Source organism: Mesoplodon bidens, assembly GCF_964165515.1.
Source record: "Mesoplodon bidens genome assembly, chromosome: 15".
In the NCBI taxonomy this organism is placed as follows: domain Eukaryota; kingdom Metazoa; phylum Chordata; class Mammalia; order Artiodactyla; family Ziphiidae; genus Mesoplodon; species Mesoplodon bidens.
In genome coordinates this window covers 52,547,523-52,557,201 of record NC_138171.1, presented here as the reverse complement: position 1 = coordinate 52,557,201, position 9,679 = coordinate 52,547,523, and positions in this window count along the sequence as shown.

Below are 9,679 nucleotides of genomic sequence, written 5' to 3'. Positions count from 1 at the left end.
GAGAATCATCATGGAAGCTGGAGCCATTAGCCCAGATGTGTAGAAGGCTTGCAGTGATGATAATTACACATCATTAGTGTATTTGCAGAATGAGATCCCTTCTTTCAGCAGGAAAGGAAAATCTACCCAGTGTAGGTGAATACACAGCATCATGGTGGCAATTTATCACCATCCGGGCTCTGGGAAAAGTGCCTCCTTCCCCAGAAACTTTTTCTGCAGCATGAGAGTACTGGAACATTCAGTGAAGGGTAATTGGCTAACAGAGAAAATTGCTGTTGTCTGGACACCAGAGGAGGCTGCGTAAGCAGAGTGTCAAAGCTGGGTAGCAGGAGACGATGTCTCGATTAAAAATGACGAGTGTCAGCAGGTGTATGTGGACATCATTTGCAAATCCTCTCTCACGTGAAACCTTTGTGCTGAGTGGGAGAAATGAATGGACTTGGAGGCATAAGGCAGCATTTCTCTGGCATTTTTGTCTGGATGTATTTGTGCAGATGATCTAAGCAGCCGCAGTCTTTGGAGAGAAAGCATGTGGAGTATTGACATTGCAGAACCACCCACGTAGGGGTTCAACTCATCGAACAGAGCTAGTTGGTGAAAAGTTGAGGGCTTTGAAGGCTGTGGAACTATGTTGACAAAGTGGAGGTTAAGTTTGGGTGCTCCGGGCAGGCAAGATTCAAATCCCAGATCCCTCATTTATTGGCTACGTGACCTTGAGGAAATGACTTCACTTCCCTAAACCTCCATTTCTTCATCTATAAAGTGATGACCTGTCTCAAAAGATTATCATGAGGATTCAGTGAGATATTCATGTCAAAGTACATGGCACTGTGCCTGACATATGGTCCATGTTCACAAATGTTAGCTGTTATGAGGAGAATGTTGGGGTGTGTGACACCGTGAGAAACATATATTTGGTCTCTGCGCCCGGTTCCTGACACAGAGCTCCTAAATCCCTTGGAATTTCCTGGGTGACGGAAACATCTTTTTTTTTTTTTTGCTGTACGCGGGCCTCTCACTGTTGTGGCCTCTCCCATTGCGGAGCACAGGCTCTGGACGCATAGGCTCAGCAGCCGTGGCTCACGGGCCTAGCCGCTCCACGGCATGTGGGATCTTCCCGGACCGGGGCACGAACCTGTGTCCCCTGCATCGGCAGGCGGACTCTCAACCACTGCGCCACCAGGGAAGCCCCGGAAACATCTTTTGCTCTAACAAGGAAATTCTTGATGGGATCCTGGATACCTTCAGGATGGAGGCAGGTTACCAAAAAGACCAAGCTTTCAGCCCCATTCCCCATCCTCCAAAGATGATGAGTTATGCTCAGGTGAGGAAGCCTCCATGAAAATTCCTAAACAATGGGGTTTGAAGAGCTTCCAGGTTAATGAACACAGCCATGTTTCAGGAGCATGGCACACCCCAACTCCACAGGGACAAGCTCCTGTGCTCGGGACCTTTCTAGATGCCACCCTGTGTACATTTTCATCTGGCTATTCATTTGTATCCTTTATAATATTCTTTATAATAAACAAGTGAACATAAGTAAAGTGGATCTCTGAGTTCTGTGAGCCATTATATATAGGAGTGAGATGTAAGAACCTCCAATTAATAGCCAGTTGGTCAGAAGGACAGATGACAACCTGGGACTTGCAACTGGCATCTAAATTGGGGGACGAGGTGGGCAGTCTTGTGGGACTGAGCCTTCAATCTGTGGGATCCACTCTAACTCGGGGTAACTAGTATCAGAAATGAATTGTAGGACACCTAGTTGGTGTCTGGAGAATTGGAGAATTGGTTGGTGTGGGGAAAATCCTGACACACTGATTTCAGAAGTGTTCTGTGATTAGAGAAATCATTTTTCTTAAGGGTGCCTTCCAGACAGTTTGTGGCTCTATCAATATGAAAAGCACCAAGACAAAAGGAAAGGTATGTGTATAGGAAAAAGCAAATATAAATGTATTCAGAGTTCCCTTGATCTTCATCAGCTTGAGGGACAAATGAGGTCAGGAATAGTAATAATTCATATTTCCCTGGCTCTTGACTTCAAAAATAAAATCCAGGATCTCTGGACCCACCTTAACATTTCACATGGTCCCTTATGAAAACAGCTCTTTTGTGAAAACCTTCTGATGGAAGGCTCAGAAACAAGTTAAAGGGACCAGATACGGGCCGACATTAAAATAGAAGCTAAGGTTTATTGATCACTTAACTTTGTGCAGGGCAGCAAGCTAAGCCCCAAGTATGCACTGCTACTCCAAACCCTCAAAATGACCACAGGAGGTTGGTAGTAATTGTCCTCACTTTGTGGATATGCAAACAAAGCCCAGAAGTTTAAGCAACTGGCCCAATATCATAGAAATAGGAAGAGGGACCAAGAATGTCTGTCCCCAAAGCCAGCATTCTTTATGACTATGTTGTTCTCCCGAGGTACCTTGTGTATAAACCACCTTCTCTATTGCCCCTTACAACTCTATTGCCACCATAAAAATTAGCTCATTCAAATAGATACTTGACAGGCCCATAAGACATCCTCAGATGCTTTGAATCCAGGTGAAAGCCAAAATTAGGCTCAAAATGAACCACCACATCCTCTTGACATAAACCAGGGCATTCATAAACAATGGAGAAATTGCAAATGAGCTGAGAGCCCAATGGCTTGCCCCAAATCCAAAGATGCCATTAAAAAAAAAAAAAATGTTAATTGACTTAGAGCAGTCTACTGGGTAGAAAGGCCATTAATATAAGATAAATAATGGTAGTGAGGTGGGTGAAAGCAAGCTTATAAATTCTCACTTGCTTATTAAGGGAGGTGTCTTTTGAACTCACAGTTATAATGTATATGACTGCATATAGATGAATTATAAATGTATGTTTTTCTTAAATACCAAACCCGGGCTGCTTTTCCTCCCTTATGCAAAATAAACAACTAAAGTCAAGAAGGAATGAATTAAGATTCTGTTTACCTTCCTATTATCAAAGAGAATCCTTCACAGCTGGAAGAGAACTTTGAGACCAGCTGTCTGTTCCAACTCCCTCCTTTTGCATATGAGAAAACTTGCCCTTTAGGCCACACCAGGATTTCAGATGATTTGAAATTCAAACACACTAGTGCAGCCAAACACATTTTAATTGACTCCTTACCACTGACAGCTCTAATCAAGATCTGAGTCTTCTGTTCAAAGCCAACAACTGATTAGCCTTAATGATAAATGGACAGAGAATCCTAATTCATATTGATTCCAGCTTCAGGCTTTGCTGTTATTTCAGCCCTGAACTTACATTGTTATTATCCAGATTACAAAGCAGTATTGATTGGTTTCCATCTTCAGCTGGAGCACTGATTGGCCTATCTTTTGAGGAGATTGTTTTTGAAGGTCATTTGAAACTACTAGGATTGTACATGCTGACTCTAGATAAACAGAATGAATATAATCTAGGATGATGAACAAAGCCATAGATGAGTTTGGGGAAATCCCAGAGCAGAGAAGCCACTGCCTCATTCTCCAGGAGTCCGTAAGAATGATACAGAAGATCATTGTCCAACATGGCACACAAGCCATAGAGTAGGAGAGGCTGAGGGGACTGTCTGGGTGGATAGAAGTGAGGGCAGACCTGTAAATCCTTATCGTACGAGTGTGGTGTGGGGAAAACAGTTGAGAGCTCTCAGTCTCCTCAGAAAGGCTCAGAAGTGGCTGTGAGAACCAGGAAACCAAAAAATATCCTCATGGTTGGGGGTTGGGGATGTGGATGCTTTGACTTGAAAACCAAAGTTTACTGTAGAAACATGGTCAGCAGCAATACCAGCAACAGGCATACACAACTATACAAGGTGGCGACACAGAGGATGATACTTCTCCCCATGGTCTGGCATGCCCCAAAGCTAAGTCTCCACTTCACACCAGCACCTTCAAGCACCCCTGGTGAGAAGGACAGAAAGCAATTGGAGAGAGAAACTTGGATCAACTGAGTAGTATCCAAAAGAGACTGACTTGGGGCTTCCCTGGTGGCACAGTGGTTAAGAATCAGCCTGCTAATGCAGGGGACACGGGTTCGAGCCCTGGTCAGGGAAGATCCCACATGCCGTGGAGCAACTAAGCCTGTGCGCCGCCACTACTGAGCCTGTGCTCTAGAGCCCGTGAGCCACCACTACTGAGCCCGCGTGCTACAACTACTGAAGCCTGCGTGCCTAGAGCCCATGCTCCGAAGCAAGAGAAGCCACTGCAATGAGAAGCCCATGCACCGCAACGAAGAGTAGCCCCCACTCACCGCAACTAGAGAAAGCCCACACACAGCAGTGAAGACCCAATGCAGCCAAAAAGAAAAAAAAAAAAAAAAGACTCATAAGAGACTGACTTATAAACTACAAGTGATTTCATTTCCTCTAATTCAATTTTCCAGTGTATAGTGGAAGTGAGTGCTTGAGAGTGAAATTAAATTCAGTTAGAGAAAAATAAAGTTCCATTTTCACCCATCTGAGTTTTGTGACAGGGAAAATACCTGCTGCATAAAATAAGCTCCGAATACAGTGTCAGGCTTAATAACTCTTGGCTTCTGTAACTACTGTTACTATTAATGTTACTGTTGTTGTTGTTATCATTATTATTATACTGTGAGCTCCTGGAAGCAAGCATCTTCTGTTTCTGGATCAAGAAGGTTCATTACAGAATTTCCTCATCACACATTTGTTGACTAAGTGACTCAAAACCTGAATTTATCCCAATGAGCACTCAGTGTTATCATTTGCAAACCCCAATGTCCAGGTGGCATCTCCATGGGTCTAGTTTCCTGAGTGACTGGTGAGAGAACTCCATCAGCCAGTGTTAGACATAGAGCATGAGTAAGAAATAAACTTCTGTTGTGCTAAACCATTGAGATTTGCAGGTTGCTTGTTACCACAGCACAACTCAGCTCATCCTGACTGATACAAACTAAAACGTGAAATGTATTCAAGAGGAAGTACCTCGTCTGTGAATTTAATTTGCACTATCTGTATTTTATAGTCAATGAATATGAAAGTCAATTATATTAAATGATTTGTCTAAGGCCACACAGTCAGTAAAGGACAGGACCATCTGAGACCAGAATCCTAGAATTTTCCTTTACACCAGACTGCCCCCAAATTAATCCCTTCTTGTACCTACTTCTCAACTATGAATTTTACTTTGAATTTCAATGGAGATAGCTACTTGATTTGTATTCCTTTCCGCTTCTCCAAGCAGTTCTAAAGTAAGTAAGGTTTGAGATGGTGTATAAGGAACGAGAGATGATAGCTGGGAGAAATCCCAAGTAGAAATGATAAATCACTACTATAAACTTTGGGGTATATGTCACCAGTAGGAGCAGTCACTGTAATGTAGTAGAAAACTCTGATGGAGTTCTCCATCAGAGAAATGAGCAATGTCCTGTTTACCTGTAGGCTGGGATAGAATAAAAAAGAATGACAGAAATATTGGTAAGGCTGGGGACCAACCAGAACTCCCACACACTGCTGGTGGGAATGTAAAACACTACAGTTACTCTGGAAAACAATTTGCATCTATTTCTAATAAAATTAAATACACCCATACCCGATGACCCTGCAGTTTAAATTCTAAAATTATACCCAAGATAACTAAGTACATATGTCCACAAAATAATTTGTACAAGAATGTTCATAGAGGCGTAATTCATAATAGTCCCAAACTGGAAAAATACAAGGTCTTTGATAGGAAAATAGATAATTGGGGTATGTTCATGTAATGTAATATCATCAATTAAAAAATATGAATATGGAAAAACATAATAACATGGATGATTTTCAAAAACATTATGTTGAGCAAAAGAAGCTAGATACAAAAGAGTATCTACTATATGACCCAATTTATAAATAGCAAAAACAGGCAAAGCTAATCTATAGTGATTAAGGTCACACAGTGGTTACATCCAAGGTGGGGGCACTGGCTGGAAAAAGGTCATGAGGGATTTTACTGACATGATGAAAATGTTCTATAACCACATCTGGATGGTGGTTACATAAGGCATATACCCATGTGTAAATCCACTGAGCTGTACACTTAAGGTGTGTGCATTTTTGGCTTCCCTGGTGGCGCAGTGGTTGAGAGTCTGCCTGCCGATGCAGGGGACATGGGTTCGTGCCCCGGTCTGGGAGGATCCCACATACCGTGGAGCGGCTGGGCCCGTGAGCCATGGCCGCTGAGCCTGCACGTCCAGAGCCTGTGCTCCGCAACGGGAGAGGCCACAACAGTGAGAGGCCCGCATACCACAAAAGACAAAACAAAACAAAATAACAACAACAAAAAAGATGTGTGCATTTTATCGTATGTAAGCTATGCCTCAAAATAATAAAAATTTAAGAGAGGACGATAATAATTGTATCTGCCTCTTAAGAGGGCAAGCAGAGCTCTTGGGTCCTGGAGGTTTGGGCACCCTCACTCAGCACAGAGGGGAACGGTTGTGGAGTTAGAACAGAGAGGAAGTGATCCACTGCTGGGATGGCTTGACCGCGAGACTGGGAATGGAGATTGTGCAAGGGATGGAAGCCTCAGTGACGACTGCTCGTGAATGTAATGAATGAGTCAAGAGTGTAGAGTGGAAATCTGTGGCTGAGTCTGTGGTCCATTGGAGACGAATCTCTGAGGGGCATCTCTGCGTCATCCAGAACAAATGGCCCAGGGCCAGATCTCCATGGCATCGTGGCACAGCTGAAAAAGCACCATGAAAAATGACATCCCCAGGAAACTCAAAACCAAGCTTTACTTCACTTTTCTAAACACCTCACAAGTCCCAAGATACTTGTATAACCCCGTGGGGGAGTAGGGGTCCCCTAAGAATGACTGATATTAAATTTCTCATCAAAACTTGTGGGCTAAGGCTGAGAGCCAGAGTCAATTGTAGTTGCTCATTGCTAAGTGTTATGGAAAGACTCTAGTCACTTTTTTCAAAGTCAGCCACCCTGAAGTTCGCAATGAATGGCACCTGCCAGAAAGGGGAACCAAATGTAACTGCCTCGCAACCAGAACACTGGGCTCCAAACCAGTTTTGGCCACTTGCTGCTATATAACCCTGGGCAAATCACGACTCCTCTCTGAGACTCAGTGTTCTCATCTGTAAGATGGGGATGGTAGCTTCTCCTCTCTCACAGAGTTGTTATGATGAAATGAGAAAATATGTGTCATATTGGAAGCCCTATACAGATCAGCCACTTGGTTGACTCAACTCACTTGCCAGCTTTTTGCTCAGAGGCTGTGTATATCAGACAGTCAATGTGAAGACAGGTCCTTTTTCAAAAATGGACTCACTGGGGTCCCCAGCTGGGAGCCTGAATTCACTCATTGACAATGGTGGCTATTCGGATGAAGCAATGTGAAATAGAGGCGTGATGACCCAGAAAATTCTAGAGCTGGGAAGGTGAGCATCAAAGCGTGTAAGAGAAAAGAAGGCAACAGGTTTGGGGTTGATTTCCGAGGGTGGTGGTCTTGGAGGCTGAATTTGTCATGCTGCCTGAAATGATGTTTTCTTGAATCTTCTTCCCCACAAAGTAAACACACACACACTGGCGTTCAGGGCTTAGAGACAGAATGGGACACCATAAAGTATAGCTTTGAATCTTGTTTTTCGTTGCACCCAGATTTCTTCCTTTCTCACTGCCCCAGTCCAGCCAAACCCAGAAACATTCATCCCCTTTTGAAAATCCCTGTGGGTTAGATGCCTTCATAATGAAAGAGAATCAAGAGTCCTACTAGGCAAACTGGTGTGGTAGAATGGGCTAGAAGGAAAGTAATGAGTCTGGGTCCAGCCCTGGCTTGCCCCTTACCTGCCCTGTGAGGCTGCTTAAGTCACTTTATGTCTCTCAACACCACTTTCTCCATCTGTATAATCAAGGTTTGAAGAAATTAATCAGATAATGTTATTTTCAATTTTAGAAATTATTAATGAAGCAGTGAGAACCTGGCAAATGAAAGTTACTTAAAAGACGAAATTATGGAATATTCTTAACTCACCATTCACCAAACGATTTTTGAACTAAAAAATGATGGAGCAAGACTTGCCTCTTTTCCCCAAGGAAATTACAGCCACAGAATGCGCCCTGGTCTCAGCTCAGTCCACTAGTCTGGTGAGATACACAGTGAAAGCACACAAGGAGGGCTTTACAAGGACTGGGGGCAGGAGTACTTCCCTAAGGACAGGATGCTTCAACTGAGACTTGTTTTAACTTTTTCCTCCTTGTAAACATATAGATCAATGAAAAGAAAATGAACATCACCTCTAATCCCACTACTCTGAAGTAACCTGCACAAACCACACACACACTCACACACACACACACACCCATTGATGTATCCTTCCATACATGCAAACCCTTTTTAAAAGGCTAGGTCATGCAATAAATGCTATTTTTTTAATCTGCTCATTTTTCATTTAATATATTGTGAACATCTTCCTAAAACATGAATTCATTTTAATAATTTCATACTATCCTATTAAGTAAATGTACCATAATTTGTTTAATGAAGACTCTAAATTTGGACACTTAGGTTATTTACAATTTTCCCTGCTACTATAAGCAAGTTTGTGATGAATATGTTTGTAGCAAATGTTTGTACATATCTTCCTTTATTTTCTCAGAATGAAATCCTCACAGTGAAATTATTGAGTCAAAATCACCTATCTTTTTAAGGCTTTGGATACATGTGGCCAGATTTTCTCCCAGAAGATTTTGCTAATTTTCAATTTTACCAGCACTGCATGAACGTGCCAATTTTTCCCACATTCTCTCCATCAGTAGGTATTATTATTTATGTTTATGTATCAGTTGTACTTACTTTGGCCTTTCAAAATTGCCTATTTGTGTTTTCCTTTCATATTAATTTGAAAGATCTCTTTATATATTAAGGATATTGTCAGTCTGGTCTATCATGTTACAAATATTTTCTCAGTTTTTCATTCATGTAAGGATTTTTTTAACCTATTTTCCTCACAGAAAAACTAGTCTGGTTATTTAAAGTTTTCACCTTTGGTTCCACATAAGAAATTCCTTCCTTACCATTATATCTTTAAAATAGTCCCTTATTGTTTATCCTAATGCTTTATAGTTTGGTTTTAAAATATTTAAATCTTTACTCCAATGATTTGCCTCTGGGATACTGTGGAGATGACAAAGGCCAGGTTTCAATTTTTTACTTCTGTGCGCTTTTGTCCTACTGGTCTTAGGATTATTTTTTTACAATAAGCGAGCACTACTTTTGTAGTTTAAGCAATTATGAAAAATGAGGGAATTCCTTGGCGGTCCAGTGGTTAGGCCTCCGCACTCTCATTGCCAAGGGCCCAGGTTCAGTCCCTGGTTGGGGAACTAAAACCCCACAGGCCATACGGTACGGCCAAAAAAAAAAAAAGACTTCCAATTATGAAAAATGTATCACCACTGGGCTTTTATTTTGGAATCTGATATATAGAAATCTAACTTTTGTTGGTTTTCTAAATGGTTCCTCAGATGCTGGAAGGAATCAACCAGGTGAGGAAGGTGAAAAGGACATTGCAGTGAAGGGAAGCAGTCCATTCAGAGAGGCAAGAAAAACACCAGTGCGTTCAGGGAATTCCAGGTCAGTCCACATGACTGGAGGAAAAGGTGCCGATAGACTCCTCTCAATTTTTGAGGGGATTTGAGGAGGGTACATTTAAAAAA